Source organism: Oryza glaberrima, chromosome 5, assembly GCF_000147395.1.
Source record: "Oryza glaberrima chromosome 5, OglaRS2, whole genome shotgun sequence".
In the NCBI taxonomy this organism is placed as follows: domain Eukaryota; kingdom Viridiplantae; phylum Streptophyta; class Magnoliopsida; order Poales; family Poaceae; genus Oryza; species Oryza glaberrima.
Genome location: NC_068330.1, coordinates 10,335,911 through 10,359,724, shown reverse-complemented (window position 1 = coordinate 10,359,724; position 23,814 = coordinate 10,335,911). Strand labels below are relative to the sequence as shown.

General features: G+C 44.2%; 1 non-coding gene across 1 annotated transcript; it reads right to left on the bottom strand.

Moving 5' to 3' along the window:
• Positions 1–23,170: 23,170 nt before the first annotated feature.
• Positions 23,171–23,277, bottom strand: LOC127775250 (small nucleolar RNA R71). The gene has a single exon (XR_008017925.1). It is a non-coding gene; the product is annotated as a small nucleolar RNA R71 (small nucleolar RNA).
• Positions 23,278–23,814: the final 537 nt, after the last annotated feature.

Here is a 23,814-nt window from a genome sequence, read left to right as displayed (position 1 = left end):
AACTGCGAATCTCTGAAACTGTCTTCGGTTGTTTCCAGTTGGTTACGGATTCCACATTACTAGGATCAACGGCAACTCCTCCGGCTGATATGACGTGACCAAGGAACTTTACTTCAGACAACCAAAATTCACATTTGCTAAACTTGGCATACAACTGATGTTCTCGCAGCTTCTCTAGTGCAAGACGAAGATGTTCTTCATGCTCTTCTTTTGTTTGGGAGTAGATAAGAATGTCATCAATAAAGACCACCACGAACTTGTCTAGGTATTTCATAAACACCTTATTCATTAAGTTCATGAAGAAAGCGGGGGCATTGGTAAGTCCAAAAGACATAACAGTACATTCAAACAATCCATACCTAGTGGTAAAAGCCGTCTTAGGTATATCCTCTTCTTTAATCCTCAACTGGTGACACCCTGATCGAAGATCTATCTTGGAGAAAACGGTGGCACCTTTAAGCTGATCAAACAAGTCATCAATTCTGGGCAGCGGGTACTTATTCTTGATAGTCACATCATTTAATGCACGATAGTCCACACACATCCTCTGGGTATGATCTTTCTTTTCCACAAAAATAACTGGAGCTCCCCATGGAGATGAACTCGGTCTGATGTATCCCTTTTGAAGCAAATCGTCGACTTGCCTTTTGACTTCTGCCAACTCATTGGCTGCCATTCTGTAAGGTCTCTTATGGATCGGAGTTGTTCCGGGTATCAGATCTATTCTGAATTCAATATCTCTCTTAGGCGGCATACCAGGTAAATCGTCCGGGAACACGTCCGGGTATTCCTGTACTATGGGAATCTCTTCCAAAGCTATTTGGTTCAGACTTGACCTTAAAGACTCAGAGGACAGTGCATGAACTGTTACAACTCGACCATCATTGCTGGTGAGAGTTATTTTTCTGTTGGCACAGTCTATCACACCTTTATACCTGACTAACCAGTCCATCCCTAGGATGACATCAAGATCTTTGGATTCTAACAAGAGAAGGTTGGCCAGAAATGGCACTTCTTGAATTTCTATTCTGACAGAGGGGCTACGTTGCAAAGAGAGTACTTGATTACTCGGGGTACTAACCATCAAAGGACGTCTAAGATCTTCTACTTCCATCCCATGATTTCCCGCAAAACTCATAGATAAAAATGAATGTGTAGCACCAGAATCAAAAAGCACTGTGGCAGGGACTGAGTTAACAAGGAACGTACCCAAAATTACATCTGGAGCACCTTGAGCTTCTGCAGCAGCAACATGATTGACACGAGCCTTTGGCGTAGGTGAGGTAAAGTTACTCTGGGTAGGGGCAACCTTCACGCGTCGGGGCTTCGGACACTTGTCAGAGTAATGTCCTGGTTCACCACAGTTGAAGCATACTCCGGGCTTGCTGCCTTGCTCCTTCTTGGCAGGCTGTTGTTGTGTTGGAGCTGCCACAGGACGTGGAGCTTGATTTCGGATGTTATTGCCAGCATTGTTGTTGAAGAACTGACGCTGCGGACGAACAACAGACGAAGAACCTCCTTGTGGCATGGACTGGGGTCCTAAAGTAAGACGCGGCCTCTGATTATTCCCTTGTTGTGCCTTGAAGTGAGCAATCCGACGTTTCTTCTGCTCCATGCGGTTGTACTTGTCCTCCTGACGAATAGCCTTATCCACTAACTTCTGGAAATCATGGTAATCCCCAGTCATGAGTGGGTAAGAAAGCTCATCATTAAGTCCTTCCAAGAACCTCTCCTGGCGCTCTTCATCAGTGCGCACATCTTCTGGAGCATAACGAGCCAGACGATTGAACTCGTGCACATACTCGGTGACCGTGCGAGACCCTTGGGTGAGCGACCTAAATTCTTTCTTCTTGAGAGACACCACTCCCGATGGTATATGCGTCTTCCGAAAAGCAGCGGTGAATTCAAGCCAAGTGATAGGTTCAGCAGTAGTCCTGTTAAGGCGGAAGTGATCCCACCACTCAGAGGCAGGGCCATGCAGTTGGTGTGATGCAAATGAGACCTTCTCCTGATCAGTGCACTGAAGCAAATACAACTTCTTCTCTATGGCGTGCAGCCAATCACCAGCTTCCACAGGATTAGTGGTGCTAGAGAAAGTGGGCGGCCTCACACGAAGAAATTCTGCTAACTTGTTCTGGGGAGGTGCGTGGTTATTTCCCTGATTCTGCTGGTTCTGGAGTTGCTGCATCATCATGTTCATAAGCTGTGCCTGTTGAGCCAGGACTTGAGCAAGTGTGGGATTCTCTCCATTGTTGTTGCTGTTGTTGTTGGGGCCATTCCCATTGCTGCGAGTGAGCACCATCTGGCACGGGCAAGAGCACAAGAAGAGAAACCGGGGAAAAAACTACTTAGGACAGAGAATTAATTTTTCCACTAACTTAACTTTTATTGATCTTAACTGAGTTTCATTATTACAAAACTGAAGACTCTCTCACACCACTAAACTCACCAACTACCTAACACTCGAAAGCAAACAAACGCATGCACTTACATCCCACCACTGATGTAAACCACATGCAGGACCCACACACACAACCAAACTTAAAACAAGCAAACTAACACAACGATCTAGGACAACGGCTTGACAAGGAACTCTAGGTCTTCCGGGCATCGGAGTTGATTGAAGGCTCGTTCGGCTCGTCTTCATCATCTTGAGTGGCTCCCCACTCGACCTTTAAATGGGTGCGCTTCGATTCTTCTCCTTCATCATCACTTATATTGACGACCGGAGGATCTGCTAGGGCTGGGGTAACTTCTTTCTCCACCACACGGACCTTTGGCGCCAATTGGTAGCGAGGGACGAATAGAGCTCTCTTCCTTGCGGTAAGACGAACCCTGGCCTTCTGCGGCGGTGCTTCCCCCTTCAATGCGGCTAGTTCTTTCTCCAAACGATCCACCTTGTCTTCTAGCTTGCAAATCTTTCCACGATTCCGGTTTTCACGATCTTGAGCTGCTAGCACAACCTCCGCGCGGGTCTCATCCATAGCCCACAGCATTTCAACCAAATACCTTGTGGTAGCATCATTCTCAATCCCCTCAGTCTCAAGGTAGCTGCCACGGTCACTTCCCTGGGGTTGGCGAGGATGGTAGCGATACTCAGTGTCGGCCAACTGATCACTGTAGCGATCACGGAGCTCTCCTATGGCGATCCTTGCCACCTCCTGACATGCATGAATATAATTTCCCCCTCCAGCTTCGAACATCACTCATGGGATATCTTCACTATTACTGTTTAAGGTGACTTTGACTCGACACTTCTCTTCATCCCGATCATGAGGAATCTGGGCATACATAGGGGCAGTCCCAAATCCTATGGCAAAGGACATCGTACGCAACTCCTGGACAAATCCCTCAACACCAAACAAGTACTCAGGCTTGTAGTGCGGCATCTAAAGACAAGTGAAAGGAGGGAGTTAAGACGTTTGTCCAATTAATAGCACAAGTTTTTGGATTAATTTGAATAAATTTAGAAAATCAAAGTAAAAGATAAGTAAATAAGGTAAACCAAGCTTGCAAGATAAGTTGAAACAGTTGGAAACAGGATCACAAATTTTGCACTTTTGAACAACAGGTTTCAACATAAAAGAAAAGCTATAAAATCAACCTGCTAAATTTATTTCATTGTAACAAGATAAAACAATGTTGTAAAACTTTTGCTGGTAAATGAGCCATTAGTACGGTAATAGATGTACGGTACTAATAGCACAGGATTAATAATAAATAAATTTTTAAATGAGAACAATTAAAGGAATTATAAACTGCATGTGCCATTTGTTTGGTTTAATTAAAAGAGAAAGAGAGGAGAATAGTTCTATTTTTCCAATATTTTTAGAGGGCTTCTATGGGTAACCATTTGGCATAACCTAGGGTCAAGGAGGCTCTGATACCAACTTGTCACGCCCGGAATTTCTATCCAAAATTCCAAACGCTTACATGTGCGCGAACCCTCGTCCAGGAATCAGCCGAGGCACACAATAACAAATTGATAATAGAGTACAATTATTACTCTAATTAATAAGCGAATAAAATGTCATTACAGAGGTAGATAGTTCCTCTCAATCAATAAAGATCTAAGCAGCGGAAAATAAGATAAACGGCGCAGACGATTCCACTCCACAGGCAGCTTGACCAGGGCTACACCTAATCCTCCACACCATCAGCATCACTGTAGAACTCCTCCTCTGATGAATGATTGCAAGGTGAGTATATGACATACTCAGCAAGCCACGCAGCAAATATGCAAGTGCACAGGATAACAAAGGATGGCATAATAGGGTTTCATTTGCATAAACAGCATTTAATAAACATTTCAGAATTTAGTAAAACAGTTGAGTAATAATTAAACAATATTATTCCAACGCTATACAACATACCCTGTTGCATAGGCCCAACCATTCTGAACAACCAATCCCGGCTGCACAGTTCTATCTCCAAACCAGGAATATACCATTCCAAACCAGGAGCTAATCAAATTATTACCAGTCATAGTATCTTTTATTATGATGAGAGGTATGAGACTAATCACGAAAGACATTGTTAAACCCGCCCATAACCGCGGGCACGGCTATTCGAATAGTTTTACTCTGACCAGAGGTGTACCACTGTACCCACAAGACACAGCCCCACGACATGTCACCATGCGCCTTGATACCACCACGGTACCTCAGAAAGGAGCTGTGACAGTACCCCTCACACAACACAATCCACCACAGCGCACCGTTCCTGGATCATAATCACCCCCTTATAAACAAGGCATGGACTCCCCAGCGACCCCCGTGGGCTTATCTCCGCCACTTCTCAGTCTGGTGCCCCGCAATGAACTATGCTATACAAAAGGTAAAGCCGTTGCCCACGCTGGCTTGTGGTTGGCACGGTTAATGTTTCACAACCGAAACTCGTGAACCGGTCCTTAATTGTCATGAGCACGACCATCAAAACCATGTGCTCACAACCCACCATTAACAGGTTTTAGTTGGCAAATTAATTAATTAACCAATCATGATTAACCATCATGAGTTATCATTAAGCCATCATTAAATAATAGGGAGTCATAAGTTATCCCAATAGTGTGCTAATGTTTCTAAGCATGGCTAAGCAATCACATCTAATATCTAGCTGAACCAATATATAAAGCTCAACTAGTCAATTTATAAGAACCCAAGGTATCAAGGAATAAAGTAATCAAGAACAAAAGGGCTATAACAAACAATAGGTTAATTCCACCCAATGACATTCGAAAATAAATGCAATAGTTGAATAGAAACAATAGCTTTAAACGGGATCAACATGTTCAAAGGGTTATTTGGGATCTGTGTGACTTGCCTTGCTGGCCTTGGAACTCTTCAAATTCTTCTCCTGCGAAAACGGACTCTCCGGAAACGTCGGAATCTAAACAGAAAAGAGCAAAACACCAAAACAGCACATAAACAAGCATGAACAGTACATGTGGATATTTTTAACATGTAGATCTCAATTTTAGAAAAATTTAGAGACTTGAACCAACTAAATCCGAGCTAAGATGAATTAGTTATGAATTTTTAAAGATTAAATCGGATTAAAACACTTATATGGATTTTAATTGAATTATGACGCAATAATGAATTATTTTTGAAAAGGAAAAGAGGATTTATTGCGTCAGCGGCTAGGGTTAGCGGTGGACCGGGTGCACGGCGACGGTTCACAAGATTGGACGGCCGAGATCGATCCATCCAAAACGAACGGCCGAGATCGACCGGTCCACGGCCGGACCACGGCGGACGGCATCGATGACGTCGGCGATGACGTCATCTCCGGCGGCGACCGAACCGCGCGAGCTCGCCGGCGAACGACGGCGTGGCGGCGCGAACGGAGAGCACCTACGGGTAGCGGACGGCACGGCGAACTCACCGACGACCAAAGCGACGGCGGACGATGACCGGACGACGCCGGCGACGAGGAAGAAACGGCAGCGACCTCCGGCTTGACGACAGCGACGATGTTCCGGCGGTCGACAGCGACGGCGAAGGGGCGGATGAGGACGGCGACGCGACGGCGACCACGACGGCGGCCTTCCCGAGCGACGGCGACGACTGGAGCGACGGCGGCGCACGGCTGGAGCGGCGGCGACGACGGCGGCGCGAGGACTCACGGCGCTAGGGCTCTACGGACGACGAGAGGCGAAGGCGAGGGTGGCGACGGGTAGCGGAGACACCGGGGATCCTTTTATAGGGGCAAGAACACGGCGGCGAAGGCCCACGGCGGCCGGCGACGAGAAGGAAAGTCTAGGGTTCGGAGGAGAGAGACCGATCCGATTCGAGATCGAATCCTCCGCTTTCCAAACGATTTTAGCCGAAGTTCCAAAAGGGAAAAGGTAGAGGAGATCGAGAAGATCATTTCCCCTCTATTGATTTCACCGGAAACGGAAAGGATCGGCCGGATTTGGAAAGAGACGGCGGCGGCGCGGCGCTAGGGTTTCGGGCGGCGGCGGCGCGAGGAAGACGACGACCCTGACAGGCGGGCCCCACCTGTCAGCGGGCGGACGCGCGCGCGAACGGCGGCTGCGGACTGGGCCGACTTGGGCCGAGGAGGAGAGAGAGAAGGTTTTGGGCCGACTTTCGGCCCAAAGCCAAAAGAGACTTTTAAAAACCTTTTTCCATTTAAATTATTCATGAAATGCAATTCCATTTATTAAAAATACTTCCTTAGCTCAAATAAATCCCAGAAAAATCTAGGTATTATAGAATTAAGCAAAGTATTAAATAAAATTTTATCTAGCCCCATTTTACATTGGAATTTATTATTTAAAATTAGATCTTCTCTTCTAGGCTTTTAAAATCAATTCTAATAATTCCAATTAAACAACAATTTATATATTTGAAATTTTTAGGGTGTGACAGAGTGTGAATTCCTTACAGAAAAAGGGAAAAGAAATACCATCTTCTATTTCTTTCAAAGTGCACAGAAATTGCAAAGTAAGCAAATGAGAACCAGGCTCATCTACCACAAGAAATCTCTGCCAACCAATAGCTTTCCAAATAGAACGAAATTCAACATCCATACCTATCTTTTTAAGCAACTCCGGTGAGTATTCTCGCGTATGAGCATACTCCCGGTCGCTCAGCATGTAGTTGGCTTGTCTCTCCTGATCACTGACAAGGTCGATGTCAGTGTCGTTTAGGAGTTGTCGCGGAGCTTCGGCGTCTTCCATCGAGACATCACCTGATGAACGAGTACAGGAAAAATCATGATGACTTAGTGAAGAGCCGGACCCTTTGAACAGACGAGACAATCGCCTCCTCATTCTGCACAATGAAGCAAGAACGGACTAACTCGACAAGGGTTAGAAATGACAAGAGTTTTACCCGCCGGTTAGTTTCACCAAAGCAACTTGTATAGATGCAACTAATTTTTTTTTTTTGAATTTGAGGGAAACTATCAAAACTTGAATGAACTTGAGAGTAAACTTTGGAAAGGGAATGAAAATGTGTTGAAATGGGGTGAAGTCACTTCTCCCGGTCGGTTAGCTTAAGTAGTGCACCCACAATGGTCAAAACCGACCTGTGGAGCCCACTAGCCGTTGCCTAAAAAAGTGAGGCAGCCGACCGTTGCCTGGCTTGTTCGGCCGAATCCCTAGTGGGCCCAACCGGCCCAACTTTTGGCTGTTGGATTCCAACGGTCAGTGCGGTCGTGGCATAGTAAATTTTCGTTGAAAATTTTATTTTGGTTTGCTCCGGAAAATTCATTTGAAGAATTTCCTCAAAATTAAAAAATCCTAAATGCAAATTTGAAATTCAAACATGTGATGATGCAAAAAATTCAAATTGTTGAAAACAAATATGCGGATACATACCAATTTACCTGTTGGCGAAGGTCGCGTCATTTAAAGTTCGACGTGCAAGACCATACCTCCTTTCGGTTTAGTTCACGGATTTTCCACCCGTCTCCGGAGGTGATGAAGCGGGTGCCTTTGGCTTTTCCTTCCACAGCTTCTTTGATTTCGGTGCAGAAGACGACTTCTTCTGAGCCAGTTGCTTTAACTTCTTGGCCGATACAGGTGATTTTACTAGCGTCCTCCAATAACGGCTCCTTGGCATGGCTGTTCCCTTCTCCAGGAAGTTTTGCATGAATTTCACCAGGCTATCCGTTTTGGGTGGCTCCACTTCGACCACTTGAATATTCTATGGATTTGGCCCGTACTTGATTCTAATCATGGAGCATTGTTCCGTCCTCGGTTGAAACTCAAACTTTTCCACCTTCCCATTGATATGGAAACGGATACTCCCTGTTCCCACGTCAATGTTGGCTCCTGCGGTGCTAAGGAATGGACGCCCCAGGATGAGCGGCGTATCTAGACCACAAAATCAACCGGGATGAAGAAATCCCGTATCTTGATTGGCACATCCTCCGCTATCCCTGTCGGGTAACAAACTAATGAATCAGCCAGTTGGAAGCGAATCGGTCTTGGTGCCAACACCGTGAAGTTGATCTTGTCGAAGACGTCTTTTGGCATGACGATGACGCTGGCTCCAAGGTCGCACAAGGCCTAGTCGAATTGTTGTTCCCCGATCGAGCAGGTGATCGTAGGACATGCCAGATCTTTCTTTTTCTCCGGGAGCTTGTGGAGTATCAGGTTGCTGCATTGCTCCATCAGCTTGACCACCTCCGTTCTTGGGAGCGGTCTCTTGTTGTTGAGTATGTCCTTGAAATTAACTTAGGATTATATATAGGCGCGGAGGTATACCCGCACTGAGCTGTCACCATCAGCGGCCCACCTCTCATCCGCAAAATATAACCCCAACTACCAGATACTACTCTAAAATCATCGTTATGACATAGAGCAATTGCATGTGCAAACACTATACCCACACCAAAGCATCTCCTAGATAAGCCAGCCGTACATTTAGTATAACATGAACATAATGTAAAGTTGGTACTCATATACTCGGAAAGTATTTTAATACTAGAAATGTATATAGAAAAGTATTCTAATAAAAGTACAAAGCTTACAAAAGAGGAAAGGAAAGCTACTAGAGCCATACCGAACTCTTCCGATGACTTCCAGACTCCTGATTCCTATTCTAATTCTATTCCACCAGCTAGATACTACTAAACTAAACTTGAGAGGAATGAGAGAGCTCTTGCTTGAGGTGTGTGCTGAAGTGAAGAGAGTGAGCTCCTTATATAGAGGTAGGTATGACGGTTGTGGAAGGGGAATTGTCCGAAGTGCCCACCAACCATCATTGGGATGCAATCCTGGGCGTTCACGCCAAAACCTGGATCCAACGGCGCCAGGATTGGCTCAGCCGAACCACTAGGTTCGGCCGAACCTGGGGCTGGCCCAATCCAGCCCAATCTCGGCTGGTGGCCTCCTCTATGGCTCCACTCCACAGACTTGAATTTGGGCCCAATTTGTCGTGTCAATTCTGAGTTCTTGGCCTATTCACACACAAGTCTGGTTCTCGACATCGTCCGATTGATTTATCGTCTGAGTTGATGTCGATTCTTCTCTACTTTATTGTCATTCTCTGCAAAAAGGTTAGTAGACCTAATACTAGTGGAATATTATTGTTCTAACATATTTATGCATTGCAAGCATCACTAGTTCTCTATTTTGGTAATATTGATAGTCAAAACTAATCGATAACGACCGTAAACAGAAATTAACATAGGATTATATATAGGCGCGGAGGAATACCTGTACTGAGCTGTCACCATCAGCGACCCACCTCTCATCCGCAATATATAACCCCAAATAATGATATCCCGTAATCTAGACACCACGTGTAAACTACCAGATACTACCCTAATATCATCGTCATGACATAGAGTAATTGCACAAGCAAACATTATACCCGCACCAAAGCATCTCCCAGATAAGCTAGCCGTATATTCAGTATAACATGAACATAATATAAAGTAGGTACTCAGATAATCGGAAAGTATTTCGATACCATAAATGTATATAGAAGAGTACTCTAATAAAGGTACAAAGCTTACAAAAGAGAAGAGAAAAGCTACTAGAGCCATACCCTAACTCTTAGGAAGGCTTCCGGACTCCTGACTCCTATTCTATTTCTATTCCACCAGCTAGATACTGCTAAACTAAACTTGAGAGAAATGAGAGCTGTTGCTTGAAGTGTGTGTATGAAGTGAGGAGAGGAGCTCCTTAAATAGGCTGCCAATGACGGTTGTGGCAGTTGGAATGGTCGGAATTGCCCTCCAACTGTCATTGGGGAGTGATCCACGCCGTCCAGCCAAAACCTGGATCCAACGGCGCCAGGGGAGGTTCGGTCGAACCAGGGGCCGGCCCAACCTAGCCCATATTCGGCCGAATCGGCAGGTGGCCTCCTCTGTTGCTTCACTTCGTAGACTTGTGAGGCCTGATTCATCGTGTTAAGTCTGCGTTCTTGGCCCATTCATACACAAGTCTGGTTCTCGACATCGTCCGATTGATTTATCATCTGAGTTGATGTCGATTCTCCTCCACTTTATTGTCATTCTCTTCAAAAGGTTAGTATACCTAATACTAGTGGAATATTATTATTCTAACAGATTTATGCATTGCAAGCATCACTAGTTCTCCTCTATTTTAGTAATATTGACGGTTGAAACTGATCGATAACGACCGTCAACAGGGGAATGATGGGTGGGCCCCAGCCGTCGGCGAGAGCGGACAGGCGGGCCCGCCTGTCGATGGCTGCACGCGAGGGGAGGCCGAGTGGGCCGCGGGGAGTGGGGAGAGAGGGGGAAGGAGTTGGGCCGAATTCGGCCTAGATAGAGTGGTAGGGATTTAGGGTTTTTCTTTTTAGAAAAACTATTAAACTTTGTTTATTTCTTGATAATTATTATTTGTGCTCTAAAAATTCCACCAAAATTTGATTACACTTTTTAGGCTTTGAGAAAGTATACAAAAATTCTACAAACCTCATTTGACTTTTAGGTTTACACATTTCAATGTTGGAGGCTTTAACACGAATTTACTTATTCCAGGAATAATTTAAGGAATGTATTTTAGGGTCGCTTTGGGGCGTGACAGACTAGCAGTATCACCATGGAAGCACCATCTGGCAACATGGCTGATGAATAGGTTGTTGACGGTCGTTATCGATCAGTTTCGACCATCAATACTACCAAAATAGAGGAGGACTAGTGATGCTTTCAATGCATAAATATGTTAGAATGATAATATTCCACTACTATTAGGTATACTAACCTTTTGCACAGAAAGACACTAAAGTGGAGGAGAATAGATATCAACACAGATGATAAATCAATCGGACGGGGTTGAGAGTTAGACTTATGTATGAATAGGCCAAGAACTCAGAATTGACACGACACACTGGGCCAAAATTCACAAGCCACCTACCGAATGTGGGCCAGGTTGGGTCGGCCCTGGTTCGACCGAGCCAGGAGGTTCGGCCGAACCTCCCGTGGCACCGTTGGATCCAGGTTTTGGATGGACGGCGTGGATCACTCCCCAATGACGGTTGGAGGGAAATTCCGACCATTCCAACTAACACAACCGTCATTGGTAGCCTATTTAAGGAGTTCACTCTCTTCACTTCAACACACACCTCAAGCAATAGCTCTCTCACTTCTCTCAAGCTTAGTTTAGTAGTATCTAGCAGGTGGAATAGGAATAGAGTAGAAATTAGGAGTCCGGAAGCCTTTGGAAGAGTTCGGGTACGTCTCTAGTAGCTTTTCTCTTCTCTTTTATAAGCTTTGTACTTTTATTAGAATACTCTTCTAAATACATTTATGGTATTGAAATACTTTCTGAGTATATGAGTACCTACTTTACATTATGTTCATGTTATACTGAATATACGTCTAGCTTCTCTAGGAGATGCTCTGGTACGGGTATAACGTTTGCTTATGCAATTACTATATATCATGACGATGATGTTAGAGTAGTATCTGGTAGTTTAGGCATAGTGTCTAGATTACGCGATATCATTATTTGGGGTTATATATTGCGGATGAGAGGTGGGCCGCTGACGGTGACAGCTCAGTACGGGTATTCCTCCGTGCCGGTATATAATCCTTAGTTAATTCCCCGGGAGGGTATTCCTCCGTATTTAGCCCCGGTTGTATGGTCATGATGGGTTGCCGTAAGGAACTAGGCAGTCAGGGATGGCTTCTCGAAGTACCAGGATGGCATCGGATAGAGGGTATTAGCTAGTATATTAGTTAACTAGAATGTATGTATACTATGTATATTAGAAGTATAGGAATTGATTTTCTTTTTCTTTTCTTTCCACTTAGATTAGATAATATATTTTGAGAGTGAGTAGTTAATGTTTGTGTTTCACTCGACCCTTGGATTATCTTAACCCCTGCTTAGAATATGATCATCACAAGTAATATATAAATTATTAGTCAAGCTCTCTCTACATGATCTTCCCACGGGATAAAATAAATACGATACCCTTGGAATACTCTCGAGTGAAATTCTACAATGGTATATCCGTGTGCTTGCGGATAAACTCTATAACCATAATATACCAGAAGTATTTCTGCGCCATTGCTGGGAATTATATTTCTAGTAATGCCGTTAAGAAATACCAACAGAGGTTCAGCCAGAGAAGACTGTGCCGCAGGAGTACTGCAACACCCAGTTGCAGCCGTTTCTACAAAGAAGCAGGTAACCGTCAGTGGACGAGCAGTTCGCTCGTTTTGTTAAAGTAATCCAGAAGATCCACATCAACATGCCATTGTTGGACGCTATGCAAGTGCCGACATACGCACGTTATCTCAAGGACATCCTGAACAATAAGAGACCACTCCCTACAATGGAGGTGGTCAAGTTGACGGAGCAATGCAGCAATACCATACTCCACAAACTCCCGGAGAAGAAGAAAGATCAAGGGTGTCCTACGATTACCTGCTCGATCGGGACACAGTAATTCGACCAAGCCCTTTGCAATCTTGGAGCAAGTGTCAACGTCATGCCCAAGGACGTATTTGACAAGCTCAACTTCACAGTGTTGGCGCCAACACCGATGCGCTTGCACCTAGCCGATTCGTCAGTCCGTTACCCAGCAGGGACAGCGAAGGATGTGCCGGTAAAGATATGGGATTTCTTCATCCCGTTTGATTTTGTGATGCTGGCCATAGACACGTAGAAGGAAACGCCGCTAATCTTGGGGCGTCCGTTCCTTAGCACCGCGGAAGCCAACGTCAACATGGCATGTTTCCATATCAACGGGAAGGAAGAGAAATTTGAGTTTCAGCCGATAACCGAACAAGGCTCCATGGTCCGAATCAAATACGGGCCAAATCCGCAGAACATCCAAGTGGTCAAAGCGGAGCCACCCAAGACGGACAGCCAGGTAAAATTCATGCAGAATTTACTGGAAAAGGAAACAACGTTTCCTAGGAAACGTTATTGGAAGACGCCAGCAAAAACCAGTACACCGGCCATGAAGCTAGAGCAGCCGGCTCAGAGGAAGCCGTCTCCTGCACCGAAACCAAAGAATGTGTGGAAGGAAAAACCAAAGACGCCCGCCCCATCACCTCTGGAGACGGGTGGAAAATCCATGAACTGAACTGAAGGGAGGTACGGTCTTGCACGTTGGACCCAAAATGACGCGACCTTCGCCAAAAGGTAAATTGGTATGTATCCGCATATTTATTTTCATCACTTTGAATTTTTGCATCAATGCATGTTTGAATTTCAAAATTTGCATTTAGGATTTGAATTTTGATGAAATATTTTCAAATGAATTTTTCATAGCAAACCAAAATGTAATTTTCAACGAAAATTCACTATGCCACGACCACACTAACCGTTGGAATCCAACGGCCGAAAGTGGGCCCGGTTGGGCCCACCAGGGGTTCGGACGAACCCTTGGTTCGGCCGAACCGGTAACGGCTAATGGGGCCGACATGTAATTTTTGACAATTGTGCGTGCCGTATATAAGTCGGCCGGTTGTGAGAGGGAATTAGCTAGTTAATCATATGACTGGAATGTATGTATACTATGTATACTAGAAGTATTGGAATAGATTATTTCCTATTTTCTTTCCACTTAGCTTAGGTAATTTAGTATAAGAATGAGTAGTTCTATGCTTGTGTGTCACTCTACCCTTTGGATTATATTAACCCCTGCTTGGACTATGATTATTACAAGTAATATATAAATTATTAGTGCGGTTCTATCGGGTCCCAAAACTAATAACTTGGATCCGACTGAGATTAATGTATCAATCCCTGGATCAGTAAATATTTATACATGTAATACAGCTGGTTCTTCATTGCATATGTTAAAGTTTACAATACTAAGGGTTTTACAAGGGTAGGTACTCACCTAATTAAACATAGGTGCTAATATTACACAGCGGAAGTTCTAATACATTCTGACTAGAGAGGTATAACCTCTAGGGATTTTCTAAGTTATCAGGGTCATCATAGTAATAATCATAGGGGTACTTCTCTTTTCCAAAATCTGAAAAAGGGTTAATAAGAGCAAGGATGAGTATTCACAAAACTCAGCAAGTTACCATGGAAATATGTTATGCGTTGGCATGGAGTAGAGTTCTTTGCAGAAAGCAATAATAGACAATCTGGAAATATTAAAGCAAGAGTTTGTAAAATATATACTTTAGATTTCTAACCAGGGTACCACATGTGTCCCGGTACTCAATTCCATGAGCACGGCTATTCGAATAGTTTCATGAATATTCTACTGCAGTAGATGTACACTTTACCAGCAGTCCACGACTTGCCAATGTTCATTAGCTTAGTCATGGCCCAGTATTAGGTTAATAGTAGCGAGAGGAGTTCTAGCGTTCCCGGCGTATTTGAGGGGAACTGATCGTATGACACCACGTCATCTCGATCAGGGTTTAGAATTGTAACCATAATTATAATTGAGCTCAACAAATCAATTACCAGTACATGGTAATGGTAGAAATTGCCCTTCGTGGCTATAGTTGCCTCCTGCTTGAGGACTTAAAAAATAAGAACCACTACACAGAGGTACCACATTGCTAAGTAATATAATGACTAGGTCTATCCCCATTCTAGAAACTACGGTCGTACCCGTTTGTTTGACATAAGTACCTGGTGATAACTATATCGATCGAGACAGTACTAGCCACCCGGAAATCATCCAATTCCTACGTATTGTCCCAATCGAAGTACAAAATATTTTAACCAAACTGTAAGCAAAATATGCAATACTAAATTATCTGGGTTTCTATGGTTGAATTATGCATATAAAAATAGAGTATTGAATAGAAAGGCAATAAATAAATAATTTGTAAAATATAGGCTTAAATGATCAAAAGGTAGATAGTAACTTGCCTTGCTCGATATTCTGAGATTGACTGATATTATCTAATGTGTCAGAAGAATCCTCAAGACCTAGGGTTAAACATATAAAATTCAAATTCAAAAGGAATTCGGATAAAATCCAAAAATAGGAAAAAATGAAATAAAATGAGAAAATAGCAAAAATAGCCTCGAAAGATAGAGAAAGATTTTAGAAGAATTTTTGTCCAAGTTTCACTGGAATTGGGTTTATATTTTAAAAGACATGGGCTTCTAAAGTTTGGATTTTGAATTAAATAGAGAAAATACGAAAATTTACTGTTGATGGCCCACCTGTCAATCTTCCTTTCGTTTTCTTTTCTTTTTCTCTCTCCTTCTCTCGTCTTCTTCTTCCTCTCTTCTTTTCTTCTCTTTCCAACCGAGCAACAGAGGAGAAGGAGAGGAGGGGCGCTGGCTCTCCGGCGGGCGGAAGGCGGCGACGCCAGCGGCGGGTGGTGTTCCCGAGCAACACGCACCTGGGGAGGGCGGTGGCTGGCGGAGAGGGAGAGGGAGGAGACTGGAACGCTAGTGGCAACAACATGGTTCGGCCGATTTGGGAGGTAGTGGTGGTGGCTTAACTCAAGGTGGAAGGGATGGGGGGGAAAGGGGTGAAATGGGTTCTCCTCGTCGAGGCAAATGTGATGGCGCAAGGGCTTGCCCGACGGGGCACCGGTGAGGGAGATCGATTTGATTTGGGAAAAGAGGAGGGATGGCCGGCTATTTATAGGCGGCGGACGTCAGTTTGGAGGAGGAGGGAAAGAGGGACACGACGACGGCAGTGGCGTGCAGGGAAGGGCAACGGCGGCCGGCTCTGCTTTCTTAGCGGTGACGAAAGCGAGTTGGCGGCGGCGTGCGCGTGTGCAACACGCGCACCCGGAGGAGGAAAGCGGTTTGACTGTGGGCTGATTTGGGCCAAGACAGAGAGAAGGGCCGGAAGGGAGACAAAAGGATTTCGGCCCAAAAGAATTATTTAGGAATTTGGAATACTTTGCCTAAGGAATATTTTATCTAGAGATCTTTAGAAGAGTTTTGCAAAGATTATGCACTATAACAATGTCTCACTAATAGAAGGGTAATCTAGAGAAAGTTTCTAAGTTTTGGAATTTGAAGGAAATTTGCTAAATTCAGAAAGGTTTAGGATAGGGCAACAATTTATGGTTTATTGGTAAACTAGGTTAAGGGGGTTCTAGGGGTAATAATTGAACCAAAATCAATAATAAAAAGATAACTTTTAAAGAGAATTTTGATTTTTCTAGTCTAAGATTAGAACCAGCATGATGCAGTCAAATTTTAGTTTAAAATTTGAAATGTTACAGGTTCTCTCTATTATCTCTATTATGATCTTCCCACGGGATTAAACAAATACGATACCTTTAGAATACTCTCGGGTGAAATTCTAAAATGGTATATCCGTGCGCTTGCGGATAAACTCTGTAACCATAATATACCAGGAGTATTTCTACGCCTTTGCTGGGAATTATATTTCTAGTAATGTCGTTAAGAAATACCAACATACATAAAATGGAGAAAAATCGACAGAAAATAGATGAATGATCAATCAGACGCTGTTGAGAATAAGACTTGTGGATAAATGTTCTGATAACACAGAACTAACACAAGTAAATAACTATTCTACACCCCCTCCCCCATCTCACCGATCCAAACCCCCACCTCCATCCCACGCGCGGGTCGTCCTGCCCCTCTCCTCTCGCGCCCCCTTCTCTGGACCGCGTTTTTCTCTCCATCCTCCCGATCTCTCTCCCATCTCCCGATCCCACCTTCTCTCCCTCCTCCCGGTCTCTCTCTCCCACCGTCCCTCCACCTCCTCCTGATCTCTCTCCCATCTCCTGATCCCACCTTCTCTTCCTCCTCCCGATCTCTCTCTGCCACCATCCCTCCACCTCCATTTTTCTCTCCTCTCCTCCCGATCCCTCTCCCATCCCGGCGCCCCCCGTTTTTTTTTCTGCTCGATCCCTCCTTCTCTCCCCTACTCTCTCTTCTCTTCTCTTTCCCTCCCTTTGCTTCACGTGGGAAAGAAAATTAAGAATTAAAATGACAAAACTCCCTTTGCTTCACCTGGGAAAGAAAATTAAGAATTAAAATGACAAAACCAAGACTTGAACCCGTGATCTTATGTGTCATAACAAACTCTCCTAACCAAATTTTCCTCTAAAACTATGTGATTACAAATCATGGTTTGCTTTTTTTTTATGAATGTCCAAATTTTGTAATTACAAATCATTGTTTGCTTGCTTTGTTCAAATCATTGGTACTATGATTCTGTAGTAACAATATCAAAAAAGCGCAGTACTATGATATGTTACTGCAAAACTTATAACTTGTTACTGTACTTTTGATAGTAACATCATGCTGAAAATTACAGTAACATAGACATATAACAGTAATAGCGATGCCATAGTAATAATGCTTGTGTAGATCTAAAATCTTTTAAATCTCAATCTATATAGAGCAATATCTCTCACATCATTTTCTAATCCGTTTGCACCATGACATTCGTAAAAAGTTGCTTAACGAAACTAGATCCATCACGACTATTTGGTAACGTCGTTACTGCGAAATGTAGTCCTGTTACTACATATTGACTGTCGCATTACTAAGACATTCCAGCAAGATGAGAACTACAAAATGTCTAAATATCAATCTTTAGAGAGCAATATCTCTCATGTTATTGTTTTTCTAATCTGTCTACACCATGATATTCGTAAAATAGTGCTTAACAAAATTAGATCCATCATGACTATTTTATGATGTCGTTACTGCAAGAAAGGAGTCGTGTTACTGCACGATGGTCATACTGTTACTGCGCAATTCTTATGAGACGAGGACAGCAAAGAGGTGGGTGTGGGGGGCAGTGAGTGGGTGGGTTTCAACGACCTTTGACCGGCAGGGGGACGCTTTGACTGTCCTTTGACCATGGTGGGAGGTGGGTTGGGTGGGGGAGGTTGCACTGGCCCATAGGAGGGGGGTGTAGAATAGTTATTCTATGAGGGGGAGTAGATTAGATTCCGTGCGATAATTCCTCTTAATAAAACCGGTACTATGTACTCATTAGAAACCCTTTGTCATATACATCATATGCTTCGTATCCTTACTGAGTAAAAAATTAACTTGGTCTGACACCAAAATTTTGACAGAACATATACACCGTCACAATCTATAAGCATAAGTTAAATTTTTGTTGGCGCTTGCTCCAGACATCGACGGCGGCATATCGTGAAGGTGGCCGCCGCTGTTCCTCCATGTCCATCGGAGTCCGACCTCACCACCGCGGAGGTCGCGCCGTGCGCCTGGGGGCATAGCAGCTGCCGGATCCACTGTCGCCTCGCCTCCCGCCCGCTGTCACCCGTGCGAGATCCATGCCGGATCCGCCATCGTACTGCCCGCATCCACGCCGGATACGCCCCAGCGTAGCCGGATCCGCGCCCGCGGGGTGCGGAGCGGTGGCCGGATGCGCCGCCTCCTCGCGTCCCACCCGTAGTCGCCTTTCACCGCCGTGCCCCAGCCGTGCCGTGCTGGATCTGCCGACGCCGCGCCCACCACCGCTTAGCGGTGCAGGTGGAGTCATTGCGCCTCCCGCCCACAGTCGCCCGTTGTCGCAGCGCCCGCAACCGTGCCATGCTGGATCAGTCGACACCGCACCTGCAGTCGCCCATTGCCACCACGCCCGCAACTGTTCCGCCTCCTTCCCGCCGATGATGCACCCACAGACGCCCATCGCCACTGAGCCACCGCCTCTCTCTCATTTCCAAATAAATAGGATCGAGATATGTGGTTTGTTACAGGGTGGGGGAACAACATGTATATATATGCTGAAAAGTTGGGTAACATCAAGTAAAAAATTAACTCGGACTATGCGAGTGGGTGAGGGGCGCAGGGGTGGGATCGAGATTGGTCGCCAGTGAGTTAAATTTTAACTGCATACTATGAATCTGGTGGGGAACAGGGTGGGGAGCATGTGTTGATGGGGCTTGGGATTGTATCACGCTTTGTTTAATACATAGCGCCTTAGGGTGCTGTATAGTATAATTTTAGTTGCTTCATTCCTTCTTAAATAGTGTTGGGCATCTTCACACACTTGTGCGAGATATTTGACAGGATCCTACCATCGGTAGATCTATCCGCCGCATCTTCACCGTGTGGCTCGCACCGAAAAACAAGACAACAAACCTGCCGGAGCTCCTCCCCATGCAGGCGAAAGAAAAGTGGGAGCAGCGGGGATAGAATTGGTTCTACATTGGCATGGAAGCCCATGAGCGAGTGTTGACGGTCATTAGCAACCAGTTTCGACCGTCAATATTACCAAAATAGAGGAGAACTAGTTATGCTTGCAATGCATATTTGTGTTAGAATAATAATATTCTACTAGTATTAGGTTTACTAACCTCTTAAAGAGAATGAACACAAAATGGAGGAGAATCGACATCAATTTAGACGATCAATCAATCGGACGATGTCGAGAATCAGACTTATTAATGAACGGGCCAAGAACTTAGGAATGACATGACTAATTGGGCCAAAGTTCAGAAGTCTGCGGAGGGGAGAAGTCCAGGAGGCCACCAGCAAAATTATGGGCTGGTTGGGCCAGCCCTTGGTTCGGCCGAACCCCCCTCATCGCCGTTGGATGCAGGGTTTCTCCAGGACGGTGTAGATTGGCCCCCAATTACGGTTGGAGGGTATTCCCGACCATTCCAACCGTCATTGGGAGGCTATAAAAGGACTTCACCTTCTCACTTTCTCCACACACTCCAAGCAAAGCTCTCTCATATTCTCTCAAGTTTACTTTCGTGTTCTTAAGCTACTTGAGTGTGAATAGAATAGAAATCGTAGTCCGAAAGCCTTCGGAAGAGTTTGGGTATGGCTATAGTAGCTCTCCTTTCCTCTTTCCGAGTATATGAATGCCAACTTATTATTATGTCCATGTTATATTGATTATACTACTAGCTTATCTAGGGGATGCATCGGTATGGGTATAATGTTTGCTTATGCAATTACTCTATGTCATGACGATGATATTAGAGTAGTATTTGGTAGTTTAGGCGTGTTGTCTAGACTATGAGATATCATTATTTGGGGTTATATGTTGCGGATGAGAGGTGGGCCGCTGATGGTGACAGCTCAGTACGGGTATTGCTCCGCGCGTGAATATAGTCGTAACTAAATTTCCTGGGGAGGGTATTCCTCTGTATTTAGCCCCGGTTGTATGGTCATGACGGGCTATCGTAAGGAACTCGGCAATTAGGGGTGGCTTCTCGAAGTACCAGGAGGACATCGGATAGAGGGTATTAGCTAGTTAATCGCCTAGAATGTATGTATACAATGTGTACTAGAAGTATAGGAATAGAGTCTCTTTCTATTTTCTTTCCACTTAGCTTAGATATTTTAGTATGAGAATGAGTAGCTTCATGCTTGTGTGTCACTCTACCCATTGATTTACCTTAACCCCTACTTAGACTATGATTATTACAAGTAACATATAAATTATTAGTACAGTTCTCTCAACTATGATCTTCCCATGGGATTACGCGAGCGAACTGTGCGAGCCATGAGGCGCCAATACGATACCCTTGGAATACTCTCGGGTGAAATGCTACAATGGTATATCTGTGCGCTTGCGGATGAACTCTGTAACCATAATGTACTAGGAGTATTTCTGCGCCATTGCTGGGAATTATATTTCTAGTAATGCCGCTAAGAAATACCAACAAGTATTTCTAGCCCATTGCCAGGGAAGATTCATAATAGTGATTACCAGTACTAATATTTTATATTTACCTCTATATAATCACTATCCTTTGCAGGCTAACCTTGATTGTTTTCACTTTTGTTGTGGAAACAGGGTAGTGCATGATTGGTTTCAACTTGCCGGAAAGCTTTAAAGAAAATCCAAAAGCTTTCTTTCGGAGCGTCAAGCCACGAGTCATTGCGCCACAGAAAACTCTCCCAGCACCACCAACCTTCAAGACTATGGCTGACAAGACCCTCCATGAATTCACTGCTCCCTCTGCTGACAATGTGGCCATTGGGCCGCAAATCAATATGGGAGACGTGGATTTCGATCTGAAGTCCAGCCTTATCACAATGGTGCAGGCTAGCCCGTTCTGTGGCAAGCCTAATGAGGATGCCAATGCTCATTTGCAACAATTCCTGGAGATCTGCAGCACATACACCATGAAGGTTGTCAGTCTAGACGCCGTCAGGCTGCGGCTGTTTCCATTTTCTGTCCTTGGGAAAGAGAAGCAGTGGTTTGTTGATGCGAAAAACACACACTGGCCTGGAAGATCTACTTAACTCCTGTGCAGGTCCAAAATCTCGCCTTTAGGTTCATGAGCGTTCCAGTTGATTTGATCCTGCAATCAACAAGAATAAATACAAGAAAAACCATGGTTAAATCCATAAACGATAACCGATCGGCTAGTTGCCGATGACATATCATTTATCCTTGAGCCAATGTCATATTTAAATATAATTAATAAATAAGATGAAACTAAATCTATTTGATCGGCTGTAGATATCAATATCATGTAGTCTTTACTTTGACATATACATAAACTAAGTGATTGGGATAGATCGGTCGCCATGCCGAGACAGTATAAATCACTTAAGTCGAAATATATACTAAAGCAAAGATTATATAGATGTTTATAGAATAGCCGATCAGATACATCTAGCGCGTATCGTCTAGTACTCCGATACTACTCTATATCAAGATATCGAAGCAAGCAAGATATATCAAATAATAAACCTAATACAACTTTAATGCAATGAGATCTTAACATAAAGGGCGGATTTAGCATAATAATCAAGCATATGAGATATAAAGTACCTAAATCAGATAAGATCGGCTGAAACCCCGATACTATCTCCCTCGATAATCATAAAACAAGTCAGATATCACAATTATAAGTAAAACTCAATAGATCGAACTCAACTGATGCAACATCAAGCATAAAGATAATTGCGGGATCTAAACAAGATGATGAAAACCTCTAAGAGATGGTAGTTACATGATAAATCTAACTTAATAACGAAACATAACACTGTCGGTCACTCCCTGACAATAAGAACTAGCCGATAACAAGTTATATAACGCAACTAACAAAGATTGCAACGTGTATATGATAACTCGACGAATTACATAAACAAAATGAGAGTGTCGTAAAGATGGAAGTACTAATCCCGAGAACGCAAACCGCCATGACAAGTTTACCTCTAGTTGAAGATCGAATCGATGCAGCTCAACCCAAAAGCAAGAACTCGTCGAAATACAACGAAAGTAAAAAAGTGTGGCAATGCACCGAAAGTGTATTGAACGTGTGTTAATTGATTATATGGGTTCAGGTTCTATTTATACACGAGATACAAAATATGTCCTTGCTGGACACGACTCTTATCTCTAACAAACTCTAAGATACTATAAGTCTTTGCGGCAGACTTTTGCCCAAACATATCTCTAACGAAATTATAAAATATCCAAATTAATAGATACAATTGCCTTTCCGAGAGCTTCATCTCCATCGTGGCAATCCTTGTGAAGCACGTTGATAGATTCTAGAAACAACCTTGAAGCCATCACCATTAGAATCGGCCGTATCAACTCCATCGGCTATATCGGCTGTCCTCCATCCGATCACCCTCAGCCGATTCAGACTCCAGCTGATGCCTTCGCAGCCAATGCACACGCTATTCTTTGAATCTAACTCTTTGCCGAATCCGCTTTGATCCTAATGCCGAACATGGTTCATGTCTTACCAAATTTGGTCGTCAACATGGTTCTATGCCAACCGTACTACGATCAACACTTGGGATAAATGCTCTATGGCATTCCTGTCGAAGTTCTTCCAGAAGGACAAGACCAACGCCCTTCACGGGAGGATTTCAAGTTTCCAGCAGATGAGGTATGAGTCCATTCCTGAGGCGAGGGAACGACTTCAGAAATATGTGGCCGCCTGTCCTCATCATGGGATGGATGACTGACTTATTTTGCAAAACTTCTATAATGGACTCACTCCCACGTCCCGTGACCACCTGGACGCGGCAGCTGGAGGAGCCTTCTTCTCAAAGACGGTTCAAGGAGCCGTCGATTTAATAGAGAAGATGGTTTCCAATATGGGTTGGAACGAGGAACGACTCCAGACCCGTCAGCGAGGCACGCACACCGTCAAGGAGACGGAAATGCTTGCTACCATGCTGGACCTCCTCATGAAACGTTTGGACGACCATGACAAGAGGCCCCACGTGTGAGGTCCGTGTTGACGGCTGTTAAGTGCTAAAATAACGCCGTCAATACCTGCATAAAACCATAAATGTGAAACATCGAACATAGTGTTGGTGTATATTTGTATGCAGGTGATCAACCACCAAAGTTGGGAGAGAATGAGGATAAAGAATGGAAATATATTCTGCGCTGATGGACTCACTTGGTTTTGAGCTACAACATATAAAATGTGCAATCATTTGGAGCCAAAACATGGAGCATCATGAAGTGGGGCCCACAAGTCAGC